This window comes from Lacerta agilis, chromosome 13 (genome assembly GCF_009819535.1).
Source record: "Lacerta agilis isolate rLacAgi1 chromosome 13, rLacAgi1.pri, whole genome shotgun sequence".
In the NCBI taxonomy this organism is placed as follows: Eukaryota; Metazoa; Chordata; class Lepidosauria; order Squamata; family Lacertidae; genus Lacerta; species Lacerta agilis.
This window is the reverse complement of record NC_046324.1, coordinates 30,421,338-30,442,264: the sequence shown is the minus strand read 5'-3', so window position 1 is coordinate 30,442,264 and position 20,927 is coordinate 30,421,338.

Genomic DNA, 20,927 nt, shown 5'->3' with positions numbered 1-20,927 from the left:
GATGGGGGCTAGTACTGTGATAAATAGACCTGGGGCAGGATCTCTGGGCCTTAAATGCAGTGGTGGTGGGGAAATGACATTTGAGGTTGTGTTTTGCAGATGGTCTGGGAACCCTTCTAGGATCTCCCCCTCCCCCTTTAAGATGTGCTTAATGAGATTATGATGGGAACTTTAGGGTTTAGGCTGCTTGCTTAAGCACGTTCACTTAAGAATAAATTAACAATGTGTGAGCATCTGACGGAACTTCTTCACTGACTCAGGTGGGAGAAGTGTTTTGGAAAGGTTTCGGAAAAGCCAGAGGATGGGTGAGGTAAGAGGCTGGTCTTTCTGTGACAGGTCTGGAGAGCCTCAGGCTCCGGGGTCTGAATGCAGCCCTCCAGGCCTCTCTGCCTGGTCCTTGGCACCCTCTCCAACCCACACTCCTTCTCAGGCCGCACCACACACTGGTCCTATCCCGCCCCCTTCTTGTAGGCCTTATCCTGGCTGGGATATGTCCAAGACCCTTGCCCCTCTTGCTTGCCTGCATTGAGGACACAGAGAGATGCATATGAAGAAACCTCTGGCAGTCGTGTGGCTGCAGGGTAGCCTTTTATTTATAAAAGGTAAGGTTCACATCCATGGTTCCTCTCACTTTTGCCTCTGGCCCTGTCCGCCACAGGCACACAATGCCTGGAAGGTTGCCCACAAAGGAATATGTGACTTGGGTTGGAAAATAGATTCCCCAACTTCTACCACACCCAAAATTTGCTGTGCTCCTTTGGAATTACAATGAAGGAAGCCACAGGAACAACTGGACTGAAGCTTAGGGAACAGTAGGGCTATTGGGACGCTCCTTGAGGGAACAGGGATCGGGTGGGGGACTTCAGGTCTTTTCTTGGCACTTTAGCAGTGGGTTTGTTCTGCTTTAGTTTGCGTTCTGGTGCTTGCCCAATTCTTTCACATAATTACTGTCCAGGAGGGGCTACGGTGCAACAAAACTGGATGAAACAAAAACCAGAATATTTGTTGCAGGATTTTATCAGGAAGTTATGAGATGCAAACTGGAAATGAAGCAGTGTTACCGCCCGAACCCTTTCTCAGCTGCAAAGGGTTTTGAGAATGGGATTGCATATGGCTGCCCTGGTCGCATTATGAACACAAATCAGCATGAATGTGCAATAAAAAGGACATCTGGAAGAGCCTATTTGGGCCATCTAGCTTAGTATTGTCTGCACTGACTAGCAGGGATTCTCTGGGGCTGAGGACGAGGGACCCATGTGGAAAGACGGAGGCATTTGTGGCTGACAGGCAGTTGCCCTCTCACTCAGCTACACATCTTCCCACCATCTGGCTGTTATCTCTTTAGTTGGAGACAACTTCATTTAGCCCCCGTTAATAGATGTTTTCTACACAAGCCCAGGCATGCTTTGCTAGTTAGCAACCACCCAGCACTGCAAATGTGCTTCTTTTATCAGGGAGCTTCCAGCAACCCTTGTAAATCCAGAGTGTCCACAGATAAAACTGGAGAGGCTCTGTGAGCTGTTTGCACTTGGCCAAAGTCAAATGTTCTATGTAAGTGGGTCTAAAGCTGACCTTTATCGACATGCTCATCAGCTGAGATGCCTCCTTTTCAGAAACCTGAGCTAGCAAGCCTTTTAGAGGAAAGGTTGCTGATTGACACATTGCTGTTGGCATGGCAAAGAGCAGGGCGCAGGAGGCCTTCGTGCAAAAGGATCAAGCTGTTTAAATATTATTAGTAGTAATTAGAATAATGATTTGGTTTATTGCCCTAAGATGACCTAAGATGGTTCATGAAAATGTAAAACATGTTAAAAGTGGTTTAAAACAACGTAAAGTCATAAGATTAGGGTGGGTCCTTAAAGTATACCTTTCATGTTTTGAAGGTCAGGATAAAGAGGTGCACTTTCAGCATTCTCCAAAGAGGTGAATCTTCAGCATTCTCCAAAGCTGTATAATGAAGGCACCAGATGCAACCCTGTGAGTGAGTTCAGCAGCTATGGGAGATAATGCCCTCTCCTGGGCCACCACCATGCAAACTTATGGGGCTGGTGCAACTACACAAGAAATGATGCTGTTAGATCAGGCAGAGGATTAGCTAAGCCTTTGCCTGCTGACTACCAGATGTCCCATTGGCCATGCTGGCTGGAGCTGATGGGAGTTGTAGTCCCATAGGAAGCAGTGTTGGCCACCAACTTGGATAGCTTTAAAAGATGATTTGACAAATTCATGAAAAGGAGTGTTATCGATGGCTACTAGCCTTGATGGCTATGTTCTGTCTGTCGGCCAGAGCAGGATGTTGCACTAGATGGGCCATTGGCCTCATCCAGCAGGGCTCTTGCATTCAATATATGACACAATGACATTTTGCTGATTTGGCTCAGTATAGCAGTGGTCTGCGATGATGGTGCCCCGCCAAGGACAACTTCCTTGGCAATCCTCTGCATAGTCCCTGGGATTTTCTCCCTGGGTTTAGGATTGAAGCCTCACAGCACAGTTCTGCCACATCTATTCAGAAGTAAGGCCTATTGAACTCAATGGCACTTACTCCCGGGGTTTAGGAGTGTAGGTCTTGTGGTGTTAGGGCTAAGGTGAGATTTGAACTGGGGATGAGCTTCCTCTTTTGTGCAATTTGCACATTTGCACAGGTCACACTGCAATTCCCTCCCTCCTTCTTGCTGGCTCCTGTTGAGCCTTGGGGGGTGACGCATATTTCAATTGACATAGGTGAAATGAAAGGAATTTGGGAGGTGATCGAGGGCAGCCCACGCACTTCGCAGTATCTCAGCGCTCCGGGAACACTTTGCGAGATTAACTTCTTACAGAAGACAAATCAATAAATCATACCAGCAAAAGAAGCCAAGCCAAAGTACTATCCAGCCCCCCCCCCCGCCCCTTGGGTGGGTTTGCCAAGTGCGTCCGATTCTTTCAATAGACGTTAAACACTGAAGGACCGGCCATCCCTGGGCACCTTCCTCTTGGCAACGCTTTCTGGAGCGCTGTGTGGAGATGTTATGAGGACCAGTGGGAGGGAGGAAAAATGAAACTGGTTTCAGATCTTCAGCCAGCTTCCACCTGCCTGCCTATGTTTACCTACATCCAGTCCAGTCCCATTCCCATAATGATTTAAACCATCAAGCCCCATCACAAGAAACTCTGTGAAAGGAATAGGTGTCTCCTCACAACTCACAGCATCCTTAACCAATTCCAGTTCCCAGGATGCTTTGCGGGGAAGCCATGACAGTTGAAGTGGCATCATAGTGCTTTCAATATATGGTGTGGCCTTTAAAAATACGACAGCAAATACCATTCATATTTGCTTGCAAATTTCCATTCTAGGCTGAATACGGACACAAGAACTTGACGTGATTTCTGGGAGGATTTCCAAAATCACTGCATTTTTCTGTCATTCTTTCTCCCTCCCTCTTTCCCTTCAGTCTTATCTTTCCTTTTTCAACGAGTAAGGAAACTCTTCTGAGGGCAGGAACAGCCGGATAAAAATTTCCGTTGATAAGGAAGCCTGGCAACCAATCCCGTTAATGGAGAGGCTTTAAGGCAAGCTGAATGGAAGCTTAATGAAGATGTTCAGGATACATTGTTTATGGTTAAACAAATAGAAAGCACCTTTGAGTCATGTGGCTGTGGAAATTATACCATGCAGAAGCACAGCAGTGGATTTCGTACAGAAACAGAGAAGTCCATTTCTGCTTCCCCCCCCCCTTCCCATAGGGAAGAATCTATCCATTTTTGTTCTCTCGGTTTCTCATTTCCCCCCTGTCTTCAATTCGGTTATCCATATTTCTTCAGCAATTCGCAAAGTTGTTTTTAAACAAATCCTCAAGAAAATTCGTCAGCATTGTAGTGTGGATTTCTCCTAATAAATAAAATTTTAATGCAGTTTTGACTACTGTACATTTTTTTGCAAGCATTTATCCTATAAAATGCATTCTTTTATTATGTTATTTTCTGTAATATATTCATTTTTTTATACACACACTTCCCCTTGATACGTGTATATTTGTGGGGGGAAGGTTGGAGAGCTACATCATAAATTTGAAGGTGTGCAAATTTTGAATGGTGTTTGTGGTTTTGACTGTCATATTGTTTTGGAACATGCCCTTTTAAATGACTGAGAAGCATGCAAGTATTTGTGCTAGGAAGAGACATCATATGATAAGCTCACTTCAAGCCTCTCTCAACAATTGGTTGGCCATTGCCAGCTGCATTTTACCAACAGTCTTCCAGTCTCAGGCCCATCAAGTAAAACATCCTGTTCTCACAAAGGTCAACCAGGTGCCCCAATGGGAAGCCAGCCAGCAAGACTTGAGTGCAACAATATTCTCCCCACTTGTGGTTCCCAGTGACTACAAGCAGCCACCAATAGCTTTATCCTCCTTCATGAATTTGTCTAATCCTCTTTTAAAACCCTCCAAGTTGAAGGAGGGAGTTCCATTCAAAAAATTATCAATTTGATTCTTCCGAGACTGCAAACTAAAGCAGCACCATGATTTATCGTTGTGATTTTAACAGCTTAATTACAGATCCCCATGTTTGTTCACACTTCGCCCTTTGTCAGATTAGCTACTGATTGCAAATTCTACGAGAAATGTGGTGTGCCTGTTGATGATAAGATGATAAATTTTTTTTTTCTTTTGTGGGGGAGGAAATCCATTGGCAGTCAGAGACACTTGCTAATCTACTGCATGCAAATCAGCCAGGCATTTATCATTAGACCCCAATATACCTTCTGCCCCTACTCCTGGTGTAAGGTGTTCAGCTAAATAATAAGCCCAGCAGAGTGAGTGAGTTGAGGGGAGGGGAACAGCCATTAGCCTTGCCGCTTCTCTGGCATCTGTCCAAAAAGCAAACAGAGCAAAAGCCATTAAGTCAGGTCAGCCTTTATTTTATTCTGACCAGTGTCAACCTTCCCACGGAGTACAGCAAGGAATAAAATGAAGAATGCACTCACACCTTTCGGTGAGCTTAATATGAAAGGACCCTAGTAATTACCTGTCACTTACAGCCATCACACCAAAAGAAGACTGGAGAGAACCAGAATTATGGGTAATGAATTATGGGTAATAGCTTATATTTATTAAAGTATAACAACTAAAGGATCTGCCTCTGTGAACAGAATGAAATCAGTTAGCCCAATCAAACAGGTCCAGGCAAGTGAGCTGGAGTAATGGGAGAATCCAGTCACTCCCATTTCCTGAACCAGCTTCCAGACATGTCCAGAATTTACAAATTTTAGATAAAGAATCCCGATGAAAATTCTTCAGCATTTTAGTGCAAATTTCTCCTAATATAAAAAGTTTGTAAAGCGATTTTGCCTAATATACATGCTCGCAAAGCCTGATATAATGTATGTTTGTACGCTATTTTCTCAAAGCGTTTCTGTGCACAGTATATGCCTTTTAAAAACACATTACTCGGCTGGAGAATAGCATTGCAAAATTTGGATGAGAATTTTGAATGGCAATTGTGGGATGTCATGGCCGAAGAGATTCTCTGGAAGTGGACCCTTTGCTCCATTAGAACCCAGGGAAGAACCATACTTCTGTGGTGGAACACCACTGTTCAGTCCTGTGCACCCCCAGAGAGGGCATAGGGCCCTCCAGATGTTGTTGGACTCCCCAACTGGCCAAGGGTCAAACAACATCTGAAGTGTGCCATGTTGGTTTGCTCCTGGATTAAACAAAGCTGTCCGAAACGGACAGAAAGTCTCACCTCAGTATAAAGCAGCTTCCAACATCCTCACCTCTGATTCTGCCAGAATGAGATGCTTTCAGCATCTTGACTGAATGCCATCTGTAGCTTTGAAGCAGCTGCCCTGCCTGGCACCATTTGGCTGCTCTTCCCACCATGAGCGAGTGGGAAGGGATGGCAGGAGAACAATCGTGCTACCTATTGGCACCTAACAGACTGGCAGTCCGTTTTTGTCAGGGAGCCTGCAGAGTGGGCAGCGCCTCCCCTAATGGCAGATGCCAACCTCTTTTAGAAAGTCAGCAGCAGACTTTCCTTGGTAGCCTTTGTGATCGCCCACACCTGTCCAACTAAGTGTTGAAAAAAATGTGTATCCTTTCTACCGATGGTTTCTGACGAGGACTCTGGGCTTGAGTTTGAGGCCGTGGCCCAGCCTAGTTTGATATGCCTTGAACTGCAAGCTTGATTTGCAGAAATAAGTCAGGCAAAGCTGCCCTCAGCAGGTAGATAAAAGTCAGAGCTCTTCCTCATAGGCTCAGCTGTTTCCAAAGGCAGAGGAGCAGGGCCAATTGAGTCACTGGCAACTCTTTCCTCCATTCACTCCTAGGCTTTCAGAGACTTACTTTGATTAACCCCACCTTCTGTCTTTGATCGATCTGAATTACCATTCTCATTCTTTGTTCTCCAAGATAACAAAGGTAGCTCATTGGGTGACCTATGGCCAGTCACTTACTCTCAGCCTAACCTACCTCGCAGGGTTGTTGTGAGGACAAAGTGGTGGTGGGGGGGGGACTACATATGCTACCTTAAGCTCCTTGGAGAGAAAGTGAGACATGAATGCAGTAAATAAATAATGAGATAATAAATTGGATAATTATGGCTATTATTTGCGAGTTACTTTGCTCATAGCTAAGACCACTCTCTGAATGAACAGGTGAGTCTATTGCTTATTGAGAATTGTCAGTGTTAACCGTGCCTGCTGCTTCCAGGTTTCGGTGTCTGACTGCGCACAAATTCTCTCCATTTCCATGTACGCTGTAGAAGCATGGAAATGTCCCCGCGGAGGTGGCTGGATGCCAAGACACTAATGAACCAGTAGCATGGGAAACATGAGATAAGTAAAAAGGCACACTTAATCTTTGATGTTATCGTGGACAGATTGCCACAAATGCACCCCTGGTGAGATGCCGTCTTCTCTGGGCATGAAAAGAGGCTCTTTCTCACTCCGAGGTCTCTCTCTCCGCAATATTTGCGGAATGAGTAACAATAGAAAAACTCTGCCTGCTTGTTTCAGTGTTGCTATGCCTGGGCAGATTAACCTTTAAGGTGGCTCCTTCCACATCATAAAAAAAACGGAGAAAGGGAGATGCAGATGTGCATGAAATGTAAATATGTTAATTCATATGTATCAACGTAAGTTTAGGAACAATGACTCTTTCTGCTCCTCCGTCCAAGCCTCTCTTCATGTTCTCACTGGCTTTGCAGCTCTATAGGGCATGGGAAGGCAAACTAAGGGCCAGGGGCCGGATCCGGCCCAATCGCCTTCTAAATCCGGCCCGCGGACGGTCTGGGAATCAGCGTGTTTTTACTTGAGTAGAATGTGTCCTTTTATTTAAAATGCATCTCTGGGTTATTTGTGGGGCGTAGGAATTTATTCATTCCCCCCCCTTCAAAATATAGTCCAGCCCTCAACAAGGTCTGAGGGACAGTGGACCGGCCCCCTGCTGAAAAATTTTGCTGACCTCTGCTATAGGGTATTTCTCCAAGCTTATGTTCCTGTACTCCCCCCCCCCCCCCATGCATGGTGACAGTGGTGAAGAATAGCAGTGACCCACTACCACATGGGCTGTTGCTGTGTCTTAGTGGGAGGGTGCAGGCGCGTGGAAAAATCTGCCTGGCCCAGGGAGTTGATAACCTGTGACCATCTAGATAGGCTACATTCTCTATTATTGCCTCAGTCTGTATTCATCCTCTACCCTCCCTATCCCATTTTCCTTCTGTGCCATGTCTTTTATTTTGTAAGCCTGAAGACAGGGACTGTCTACACACACACACACACACACACACACACAAACACACAAACACACACACACACTGCCCCTTATCCAAGGATCATAGGGTGGTTTACAAAAACACAAAAATGTATAACGTAGTAGCAGAAAAATATCCCCCAGTTTCAAAGGTCATAGATTATTAAATCAGCCAAAGGCCTGGGAAAAGAGGAATGTTTAGGTCTGGCACCTATAGATATGTAATGAAGGTGCCAGGCAAGCCTCCCTGAGGAGAGCTTTCCACAAACGGTGAGCCACCACAGAAAAGGCCCGTTCTTGTGTTGCCACACAAAGAAGCGCTTCAGATAATGACTGCAGTGCCCAAGTTGGTTCATAAGTGGAGAGGTGGTCTTTGAGATAAGGTGGTCCTGAGCTGTTTAAGGCTTTATGGGTCAAAACCAGCACTTTGAATTGGGCCTTGAAACTAAATTATCAGCCAATGCAATTGGGGCAGGATTGGTGTTATATAGGCTTCTTGCTGGGTCTGATGGGGGGGCCACAGTTTCCCATTCTCTTTTTTCTCATCCCCCTCCAGTCTTGTGGTTCTATGCTTTTGAAATGGCTGGGCAGGGGCGTCGCAGGGGGGGGCGGAGGGGGCGGGGGGGCCCCGGGCAGCGCCCCTGCTGGGGGTGACCCATGGGGGGCTGCCCCGCCCATTGGGCTTTTTTTCTACAATTTTTTTTTAAATTCTTTTTAGGCTATTTTCGGCACTGCCGGGGTGGAGCCGCAGGGGCCGCCAGTGAGTCGGGGTGTCACCCCCCTCGCTGGCCGCTCCTGCGGCTCTGCCCCGGCAGCACCCAAAATAGCCCCCGCCCTCCAGCGGCTTTTCGCGGGCTGCAGAGGCTCCAAAAGCCTGCGCCCGGCACCCCCCGGGGGCGGGGCGTCGCCGTGTGTGCGTGCGTCATGACGCACATGCCGCAATGCCCCGCCCCCGGGGATGCCGGGCGGGAACTTGGGGAGTGTTTTTGGGCTGCAAAGAGTCCTGAAGCCGCTGCTGTAGCACCCCCTTTGTGCTACAGCAGCGGCTTCAGGACTCTTTGCAGCCCAAAAAGGCTCCAAAAGCCCGCGCCCGGCACCCCCCGGGGGTGGGGCGTCGCTGTGTGTGCGTGCGTCACGACGCACACGCCGCGATGCCCCGCCCCCGGGACGTCATGACGCGCGCGCGCAGGGCGACGCCCCGCCCCCAGGGGTGCCTCTTGGCTTCCCGCCCCGGGCAGCCAAGGGGCTAGGAACGCCCCTGTGGCTGGGAGAATGTCCTCTTCACTTGTAAACTCAAAATCCACACATTTACTGTTCAGATGGGAATTTGCCTTGAGTATGTATGAAGGTAGAGTGTTTCTTAACAGCTTGGAGAGGATTTTACTTTTCAAAGATTTCCCCAGTGAAGTGTGGCAAATACCAATTATTTCCCATTGTTACTTCATCTCACCAAGTCTCTTTTTCTCTCAATTGACTTTGTAACATTAACAATTAAAGCAGCGGCTGCAGATGGCGCTGGCTGTGTTCTCGACTCATCTTAACTGGAACAATGTCATTTTCAAAGGACTTCAAAAGCAGAGGTTGAATAGTTGACTCTTTGAACCCTGGTAACGAAACACAAGAAGAGCCTGCTGGATCAGGCCAATGGCCTATCTAGTCCAGCACCCTCTCCTAACAGTGGTCAACCAGATGGCCCAGCAGGAAGTCTATAAGCAGGACCCAAGTGCAACAGCACTCTCCCCTCCTGTGGTTTCCAGAAACTGGTATTCAGAAGCATAATGCGCCTGACCATGGAGGCAGAGCATAGCCACCATGGGTAGCAGCCCTTGATAGTCCTATCCTCCATGAATTTATCCAATGTTTTGAAAGATGTCCAAGCTGGTGGCAATCACTGCCTCTTGTGGGAGCTAATTCCGTAGCTTATGGTGAAGATGGTCATCAAAGACTACTAGCCATGATGAATATGCTCTACCTCCAACACTGGAGACGGAATGCCTCTGAATACCGCACGCTGAGAATTACGAGTGGGGAAAGTTCTGCTGCACTCAGGTCTTGCTGGTAGGTAGGGCTGGGTGATATATTGTCCAAAACTGGTTTGAAGTCCACATTGTGATACCGGCATTCATAATTTTTGACCTGGCAATATATTGTGAATCATGATGTGTGTGTATGTGTTCTATGCAAAAATCATGATGCAGGAAAAACTGTGAAGCCAGCCAATGTCTCTACATAGCTCCATCCTTATTTCAGACAGTGTGATATATCAGTATATCACAATATTTAGCTGGTGATATATCATGATGTTGAAAAACCTGCTATTCCCCAGCCCTACTGGTAGGCTTCCCAGTGGTATCTGCTTGGCCACTGTGAAAACAGGATGCTGGGCTATGCTGGGCCTGTTCCAACAGCCAGACTCTTCCTATGTTCTTAAGATTTGGGACAGATAAAGGGAAGTACTTCTTCAGACTGTGGAATTTTCTCCCATAAGAGATAGTGATGGCTACCAGCTTTGGGCTTCCCATTGGAGCATCCGGTTTTCCACTCTTTTAACTGGATGCTTGACATTTGGCTTGGTCAAGGAATCTCTTCTTATGTTCTTAGCAATGGGGAATCAACATCTCCTCTGACACCAGGTTCCGTTGACGGACTGCTCATGCTGCCAAGAAATTCCTCTTGGTTTCTTAGCACCCGATGACTCAGAGTGTGAACTGGCTCTGCTGTGAAGTGATGGGAGATGAGATGTCGTTTCAATCTGTCGATCCTGTCTAACCACCTGGACAGAAGTTAATATTGTAATAAAGTCAACAGTTAGGAGACACTGAAATATCTATGCCCATCACTAGCTTAGTTTGTATACACAGAAGGGACATTTCCAAGATTTTTTTTATAATCTCCCGGGAAAGATATTAATTAGTGCCGGTGTTAAATCTTGCCAAAAATTTATCACATTGCCTTTATAGACAACATGAGTAATTAAAAAAACTGGTTGCCAGCAGAAATGAGCAAACTTTTAAATATCAAGCTAGGGAGTGATTCGCCTGAGCAATCACTGTTAGTCAAGTGTGGGAACCATTGATATATTCCCAACTGGATGGCTCCTGAATCACAAGGCTTAAGGTATTTCTTTATTAAAAGATTTATATCCCGCCTTTCAGGGCAAGTGCCTTCGGGATCTTGAGAGTTTTTGGTATGTATATACTGCTGCTAGATCACTCGGCTAAGGTATTTATATATTTATTTAGTAAAAGATTTATATTCCACAACCCTTGCAATAAAACATCTTAAGAGTTTTTGACAGATGTTCTGCTGCTGAATCACACGGGTTAATATATATGGCTTTTTATTCGTTTGTGGAAAGATATATATCCCACCACTGTTGCAATAAAATATTCTTAAGAGTTCATGGATATATAGACAATCTCTTAAATCCATTGCTGTCACTTTGATCACATCTGGGGCCATGCATTTAAAGTACTCTTGTACCACTTTAATAGTCACAGCTCCCCCCCCCCCAGGAACTGTGGTTTGTTAAGGGCCCCGAGAGTTATTAGGAGACCCCCCCCATACAGACCTACAATTTCCAGGGTTCCCTGGGAAGAAGGAATTGGTTGTTATACCATTTGGGAAATTGTACATCTGTGGTTAAATAAATTCATTGACAATGAGGCTGTCAGTGGCTACTCACCACAATGGCCAGGTTCTACCTCCATTGCACTCAAGCCCTGCTTCACATATTGGCATCTGCTTGACTAATGTGAGAACAGGATGCTGGACCAGATGGGCCATTGGCTTGATCCAGCAGGCTCTTAAGTGCTTGTCTTCCTGGATAATGAAAGGTTTTCTTCACCCTTCCAGGCCAGGGGGCCAACATCTATCCCCAGCCAGAAAACGTATTGCTAAGGCTGGGATTTTGCTCAGACAATGGTCATGTTCCTTGCAGAACTGTAGCTCAGGGGTACAGCATCTGTTTTGCAAGATCCCAGGTTCCACCCCTGGCATCTCTAGGGAGGGCTGGGGAAGACTCCCTGTCCAAAACCCTGGAGAGTTGCTTTCAGTCATTGCAGACAATACTGAGCTAGACAGAACGTCGGCCTGACTCAGCATAATGTCAACAATGCTGAGCTAGATGGACTAGTGGTCTGACTCGGTATAAGGCAACTCCCTATGTTAGTTCTCCCCGCAATTCCCCCTTCCCAAGTGCCTTTTATGGGGCTGTGATCTCACAAGGCACCCCCAAATGTGCATTTTTGTTCGCCGTGCTCCCCAAAAGTGTTTTTTTTGGAGGAGGGAGGGTTTGTGACATGAAATTGTGTGAGATTGCAGCACCTAAAATAGCTGCTGTCCTCTCATGAGAAAAAAGAGGAAGCTGGTGTCGCAGAAGATGGCATCCTGGTTTTTGCCCTCAACATGTTGGAGGCTATGGACCCTGGTTTCCAGTGTGGGGCTGCCTCAACTCCATCACCAGGAGTTTGGCTTTATACTCTGCTCCCATCTGGCCATTTTATTCCATCAGAGTAAGAGAAGAAGCTCTTTTTGTTGCAGCAGGTTCCCTATTAAGATTTGAAACCCCTAACACGTTGCTCTTCTCCTGTTCCATCTTCTGCCAATTACCAGGGCAAAGAAAGCAGGATCACTTCAGAAGCGACTCTCAGTTTTGTGGTTGATTTCCCCCTGTTTTGAATCAGTGCTCAAGAACCCTTTTGACAAGGCATTTTCAGCTGGGGGATTGTCATATTATAAAGTGTCTGGTTCCTGGGATTGGACTGAAGTGGAGCTGGGGAGCAGGAGGTTTGTTCAGGACTGCTTTGTTGCTGTTACTGTTGCTGTTATTAGGAGGTGGCATTTGGGAAATGGAATTTGCCAAAGAATTCACAGATGTACTTTTGAAAAAAGATCACATGCTGGGGTCTTTTATCTCTCTGAGACTTGGTTGAATGGCGGAACATCACTTTTATGTTCATAGGTAAGGCCGAGGTTGTGTCGGCTTGTTTTGGATTTCGTCAACAAGGCAAAATTGAACAGATTTAATCTTGCAACATGGTTCCCAGGGCAGTGCCTAACCCCTTTCCTTCCAAAAATTGCCAGGGGTTCACTTGGGGAGTGAGCAGAGTGGTCACAGCTCCAAATGATAAATAGCCAAATTGCCAGATTTTCAAGAGCAGGGGTGGGAACCCTCATTGCTGGGGGCCAAATCCTCTCTATCTGGCCCTCAGAACTCACCTCTGGCCAGTCCTCTTCTCCCCATGTCACACCCCTCACCTGAGTGTTTTTGCCTGGCTGGGATGTGTCCTTGAACTCCCATAATGCCTCTTGCTTGTCTGTCAGGAGTCTGTCTAGAAAATGTGCTGAGCAATGAATTGAACCCAGTTCCTAGGTTCAACGCACCCTCACCCATCCCCTCTCAATCCTCCATCCAGGTGAACAGGATGCTTTATCAGAGTTCAGGGATGCCTTCTAGCTGGACCAAAGCATTCAAGGAGGGAGTGAAGCAGAACCAGTTGAGGGTGTGGCCTGGAAAGGGTGTGTGACCTGGGGAGATTCCTGAGGGCCAGGTGGAGAGGCCTGTGAGGACCACATTGTGGCCCCCGGACCTGCAGTTTCTCATCCCTGTTATTCCATGGCACACCTCTATGGGAGAGACTTTTACAGCCTAGAGGCTCCTGTGGAGCCATTGACAACCTTAATCTCCTCCATGAATTTGCCCAATCCTCTTTTAAAGCCACCCAAGTCAGTGGCCATCGCTGCCTCCTGCCACAGTTTAACTACGCACTGTCTGAGGAGGAGCTTCCTTTTGACTGTCCTGAATTCAGTTTCACTGGTTGTCCATGAGTTCTTGTGTTATGAGAGAGGGAGAAAAACTTTTATCTATCCATTTTCTCCATGCCATGAGTAAATGTATACACTTCTCTCATGTCCCCTCTTCCCTGCCTGTTCTCTAACCTAAAAAGCCCCAAACTCTGCAACTTTTCTTCATAGGGGAGCCGCTCCATCCCTGTGATTATTTTGGTTGCGTTTTCCCCTGGAACCTTTTCTAAATCTACAATGCCATTTTGGGGGGAAGCTTTGGGGAAATCCCTTATTTCCCCAGTCTGTAGCCGCCATCTTTTGGGGTCGTTTGCAGAGAACCTGGGCTTACTATTCTGCTTTCTGCCTGCTGGCAGGCATTTATGGATCCACTGCTGTGCTGAATTGCTAAGTTCCTATTTAAGACTAGACAACCCTGCGGTATAAATCTGACGGTTAATTTGATTAACGCCAAACCCTGGTCTTTCTCCCTTTGGCAGTTGGCATTGGCCTCTGGATCCGATGCCAAGGAATTCGGCATCCACGCCCCTGGAGGACATTGGAGGGGGACTGGGCGAGGAGGACAGGTGGAGGGAGAATCCCCCCCAGGTTTGTGACGCCGAAGGCAGGAGGGCGGAATGAGTCACAGGCTCTAATTATGATCAGGAGCCATCCACGCAATGGCAGGTGGTATTTCTGGCTGTATGTGTGGGAAGGAGGCTGGTGGTGTGAGAGGTGGCACAGAGTGGGATGCAAGGAAAGGGCAGAGATGCCCAGAGGGTGGGAGGTGAGAGAGGGGGGGGAAGGAAACTTGCCGCTTAGGTTTATGCACAACACAGACCTCATAGTTCCATCCTTCCACGTCATTAGTGCCAACATGCACCATGAACCTCTATTAATACCCAGCACTATGCATGGTTGGAGGCAGTCATGCTTCTGAATAGCAAATATGGGAGATCATGGGAGAAGAGAGTGCTCTTGTGCTTCTGTCCTGCAGGCTCCCCCCCCCCCGAAGCCCCTGTGAGAAGAGGAGGCTTTGGCTAGACGGGCCTTTGGCTTCATCCAACAGGCTCTTCTGATGTCCTTACTATTTAGCAGACTTAGTCAGGCGATGGGCCTAGGAAGGCATCAGTAGGGATGGTTCTGTCGATTTCAGTTCTCTCCGTATTTCATTTTCACAATCTTCAGTTCTGTTCTTCACATTTGCACACAGCTTTGCATTTTTTTTATAAGAATTTTATTGGTTTTTTACAAAACAAAGAACAACAAAACACATACAACAACACAAACACAACAATCAAAACATAATAAAAACAAATGCAAATCCCCATTAATACACCAATAATTCTTTTTCTTGTTTAACACACACACAAAAAAACTTTTCTTGTTCGAGTCTATACTGGGTGACTTCCCCCGTTTTCTCTCCTTTGGTTCCAATTCTAATTTACTTTAATAACTTCTCATCTCTAAAGTTTAAATCATCCAAAAGAAACTGAACATACTTCTTAATATTTAATTTTAACTTCAAAATAACCTATCACTTCTTAACTCAAATCATACATCTTATTTCACTTAAACTGCTGCTAATAAAAAGACTTAACATATCTCTTCAATAATTCCAAATCTTAAATTCTTAACACACTGACTTCAGGGTACCATAATAAACCATCCTAATTATATTTTATATATTCTCACTCTATCCCTTTTCTGACCATTTTCCTTCGCCATCTCGGGATCTCCCCCTAGACATTTCTCCATCTCCCTCCAACAGCATTGTCCAGAATGTCTTCTTTTTCTATAAATCCACAGGTCCAGACGCAGTCCATAAATGTCCTTGCAGGGGGCTTCAGGATACACAAATCATCTTCTTCCAGCATCTCCGTTTCAAAGTTCCAATCATCTTCCAGTTGTAGATTCACAAATCTTCTTCCCATCATTTCTGGGCTCTCACCCCAGAAATTGGATATAAATTGTATTCCAACCCTGCGTCTCTCACACCAGCAGGATTTTTCAACTTCTCGGAGTTGCGCAGCCTCTGTACTTTGTTTTCCAAAAACTTTCTCAAGTTCCCTTGCAAGATTTTTTTCCAGTTTAGCAAAGTTCTCAAGACAAAATCAAAAATTCTTTCCAGTAGCACCTTAGAGACCTCAAGTTCTCAATAGTCTTTCCTGTAGCATATAACTTTTCTTCAACATCCTGGTTCAACAGAATTAACTTCTGGTTTAACAGTTCCAACTTCAAAAGAATAATCCTTTGTTCATGTGTCAGTCCCGAGTCTAGAGCCAATTTGAAAACGAAACCAAGCATGGTAGAAATAGGCAGAGGTTTTCAAGTTTCAGTACTTTTCCATCTTTAGCCATAGATTTTAGCCGCCATTTCCCCCCAAGTCAGGGTGGAAAGATTGCAATCCAGCAATTTCAAAAAGAGATATTTCCGATCTCTTAATTCCCCTAAAAAGGGATTCAACCAGTCTCACTTGTCAAAACCTCCATAGAAACTTTGTATCCGCTACTTCAGCAGCAGCTGAAAACAATGTTATCTTCTTCCTTAAACAAAGGGAGGAACGGGCTTCCTTTTTCACGTTCCTCCCGGAGTGCCAATTAACAAAAATTTAGCATCCAATTATCTCCGTACTCACGGCCTCCGTGGTTCTCTCTTTTTTTCTTTCCAATAGGTAGAACGATGCGCTCAGTGCCGGCGGCAGCCGCCGCATCACCGGCCCAGTTGGGGCATGCCTCCAAAGCCCGGCGCTGTTGTCCCTTCACTCCCGCGCCCTTTTACAAGGGCAACGGGAGAAGGGTTCCGCGCCATAGTGGGCTGGCTGGAGTGCCCATGCCGTGGGACGCTCGACCCACGGTTTAGCGGAGCCCCGCTGTGCGGTAGCGGGGCTCCTACCCCCGGGCCGGCCTGGGTCGCTTCGCTGCCGAAATGACCCACGACCGCCCGCAATGGCGTCCTCGCCGGAAGTCGCATTTTTAAAGTCCTCATGAAAATTCACCAGCCTCTTAGTGCAAATTTCCCCTAATGTGCAGATTCCCCCCACCTAATATACAAATGTTTACAAAGTGATTTTCTCCTAATATTTATGTTTTCCCTAAAATAATGCTTCTTTTGTAGATTATCTTCGCACTTTCCCTTCCTAAATGCATTTTCCCAAACATTGGTTGGTTGTGGAACTGCTTTGCAAAAATCTTGTTCCATAGTTTAATTATGTAAAATGAGGTCAGTAAGGGGTGTGGCCTGGGGAGAGTTCTGAGGGTCATGCAGAGAGGCCGCGGAAGCCATATATGCCCCCCTCCCTGGACCTAAGTTTCCCTCCACCCCGCCATAGAAATTTGGGGGTAGAGTAGTTCCTTCAATTGTGCATAAATTGCCTCTCCTGCAGGTGGTGATGTTCAAATGCAACCTGGATCGGTGAACTGCACATAATCCTGCTCCCCAGCTCCTAGCTTTCTAGGGACTCTTTCGAAAGAAAAAGCAACCTTGTTCCGGAACAGCCTTGCATCTCATAACAAACCGAAACAACTTTGATGGACTGACTCATTCTGTTCTGTTGTTTTGCACCAATGGTTCGCTTTGCCCTGAATACATTGCTCATCAAACTTGCTGCCAGGCACAGCGGACGACAAACAGTGTTTAGCAGAAGAAAGTACGGGTGTTATCCAAATCTAGATCGAAAGGTTGGAGTGGGTGACGGTGGCACCAAGCTCTGAGTTTATGGAGTGGAGAAAAGCGGGGGGAGGGGGAAGGAGTGGGAGACAAGGCTGAGTGGTTCAAAGCAGGACCCATCTCATAGCAACAGGGCTGATTTTTGATGCAAATGCTAACAGGATATACTACACAGATGTCATGACACCGAGAACTGGAGGGAGAACAAATTAATATGCAGAGTTCTTTCCAAGGCTGTTGAGGTGAATGTGAGCCTGTGACTCCCCTTCCTCCTCTTTTTCCCGTGCCTCTCTTAATGGCTCCTGGTCATTCAGGCTCCCCTGGAACAGGAAGAGGGTCTTTCACAAGGTCCACGGCTATTCTCAGCACAATGGAGAAATTCAATTCAGGTCACATGTAAAGGCAATGCAGTCTAAGTTGCCCTTTCCAAAACGGTACATCACCTGCGTCACAGCCACCCTTCAAAATTTGCACTTCCCTGAATTTTGCAGTGCCGTTCTTCAGCCAAGCAATATTTACAAAAATGCATACACCTGGCCAAAACGTGCATTAGCATGAATATATTGTGGGGTAGGGGAACACAAAAAGGATTGCATTAGGGGAAATTGCTTTGCGAAAATGTGCACATTGAAATGTGTATATTAAGGAGAAAATTGTAGCAAAATGCCTGTGAATTTTCACACAGTTTTTCTAATATGAAAATTTGCCAACTGATGGAGAACTGAACTCAAGTATTGAAAAATGATTAACAGAAAGCAACCAAAATTGTCTGATTTGCCCGCCCTGGTCTACACACACAATAGAGGGAAATATTAGAGTCTTGCCATGGTACGCTGGACTGTACCATTTCAGAATACCAGCAGGGCCTGTCCTACTATTCGTTATAGGTCAGACTCCAACTCCCATTTGCCCCAAACAGCATGGCCTGTGGTCATGGCTGAACAAAGGTTCCTCTTCCATGCTGCAGAGAGTTCCAAAGGCAGTTTGTGTTACAGCATGAGGTCTTCCAGGTCGAAGGGAGAAAAATTGTGTGGGGAGATTAAGTAACTGGATCCTGGCCTCTGTGCCTAGTTGGGGCTGTTTCCCCTGTGTCTTATAAAAAGAAGGATCTTTTTAAATACATAACCAAGCTATGACTCAAACATTCAGATTTCAAAACACATGAATGCATGCACAGACACCCACAACTCCCACAGCCTCCCCTACTTTCTGTTAGAAACAGATATTTATATATACACTTCAGACAGCAAACCTCTCAAAAGGCTGCTGCTTGTCTATGGTCATAATTGAGGCATCGAAAGCTTTCCGTAAATTCCTAATTAAATTTGGTGCGTCACAATAATCACCACGGCAATGTGAACAAGGCAGGCCTTGGAAGTAAAAATGGTCCATTTGCAATGTCTGCTGACAGTTTTGGTGCATTTGTGCAAAGCACAGGAAGCAAGCCACGGGATGCTGGGCTTTTGGCCTTCCAGATTTTGCCAAACTCCAAGCCCCATCAGCCCTGGGCAGCGTGGCCAATAGCTGGGGATGATGGGAACTGTAGTTCAGTAACATGAAGATGGCGCAAGGTTGTGGAAGCTGGTGTAGATAATACTGAGGATGTGTAAACACCATACACGGTCTCCCCACAAGAATACTGGGAACTGTAGTTCGCCCACCACAGAGCTACAGTTCCCAGTACCCTTAACAAATGACAGTTCCCAAGATTCTCTGGGGAAAGTTGGGGGCTTTTAAAATGTGCTTTAAATGTATGGCATGTACCCAGCCAGAGCTTGATGCATCAGTGGTCTGACTTGGTATAAAGCAAGTTCTCCATTCAAATTGTGGTGGCTGCATTTCACGCTATTTTTCTCTCCGGCTTTTTTGGTTATCATCCTGAAGCCAGTCCCCTGCCTGCTTATGCATTCCTCATATATATTTAAGAATAAAAAAAGGAGTCTGCAGGTGAAGGATTGAGAAGGAGCATGGAGTGTTTTTTCAACTGAAGTGTGGGGTTCTCTTTATCACAAATAAATGCACCAGTGCTTCTCAGTCAATGTGAGGGCAATTTAATATTGACTAGGAGGCATCAGTGTTTGAGATAAAATGCACTGGCCTGTTTCCACTGTAGAGTAAAAGGGAGAATCTGATCACTCTGGAACAGAGATTATCATGTCCAATACATATGTGGAACATACTGTCTAGGTGAACGAGAGACATCTGCCTCTGCCAAAAGGTGGAAATGGAAAAGGGTCATAAATGTTTTCTTGCAGGGCCAATTAGTGTCGATTCGGGGTGGGGTGGGGAGGTATCTAATCTGTAGCGAGCTATTAAGGTCTAATCTGTGTAAATATTTCAGCCCTTAAGGAAATGCATTATATGCAGAAGTCAGAGGGCCAGTTGGCTCAGTGGAGAGTTTATTGCTGTATAAAGACCTCTAAATAAACACCAGGAATAAACATGGGGATAATGACCGGGTGGGAGCCCATCAAGGATTCTTCCACCCAGTGGAGACATCATACTTAGGGTTCTGCCAAAAGGCTGGACCAAAATTCGTTGCCTTCCCACCCCACAGTTTTCCCCAAAACATTAGCTACCTAACAAAAATGGGGACCAATTTTTTGTTGTTGTCTCGGGCAGGGGCAAATATTTCTCTGAAATTAAAAGTTTTAAAATCAAGGAGCATATGTGCAAAACTTTGGCCATCAGAATAGGAACACAACAATTATATCCTATTTTTTGGGATATATTCTTCTTTTTTACCAGGGAGGGGCTCGTTTTGCTCCTACCCACCCACCGAATGGATGGTTTTTATTTTTAAATCCCTTTTTGGCACAGCTCTATTTTCCCTCTTTCCAAAAACACATGGTACAGAGATGGGGAACCTGTGGCCCTTGGATGTTGTTGGAATCCAACTTCCATCAGCCCCTGCCAGCATGACCTATGCTTAGGGATGATGGGACTTGGAGTTCTGCAACATCTGGAGGGCCACAGGTTCCCCACTACTGGCATAGCGTAAGCACAGAATTCAGTATCATCTTTCTTTCTTTCAAATTCCAAGTGTCTAGTCCTTATGGCTAAGAAGATCAGTTTAACAATGAATAAATAAATTAAGAAGGGGAGTTGTTTTTCAACCAGTCTCTCTTTCCCACATTCCTTGTTTTGTATGATGTGGGGCTTTAGGGTGGACCTAAAGTATTGGATGCAGGTGGCGCTGTGGTCTAGACCACAGATCCTAGGACTTGCCTATCAGAAGGTCGGCGGTTCGAATCCCCGCAGCGGGGTGAGCTCCCATTGTTCAGTCCCTGCTCCTGCCAACCTAGCAGTTTGAAAGCACATCAAGTGCAAGTAGATAAATAGGTACTGCTCTGGTGGGAAGGTAAACGGCATTTCCGTGCACTACTCTGGTTTGCCAGAAGCGGCTTAGTCATGCTGGCCACATGACCCGGAAGCTGTCTGTGGACAAACGCCAGCTCCCTCGGCCTATAGAATGAGATGAGTGCCACAACCTCAGAGTTGTCCATGACTGGACCTAATGGTCAGGGGTCCCTTTACCTTTAAAGTACTGGATATACTTAAAAACAGAAAAAGAGGCTGTTGATCAGGCCAGTGGCCCATCTAGCTCTGCATACTCACAGTGGTCAACCAGCTGTCTCTGAGACACCTGTAAGCAGGACCTGAGCACAAGAGCCCTATCTCACCTTGTGGCATCCAATAACTGGCATTCAGAAGCATTGCTACCTCTGACCAATGTGGCAG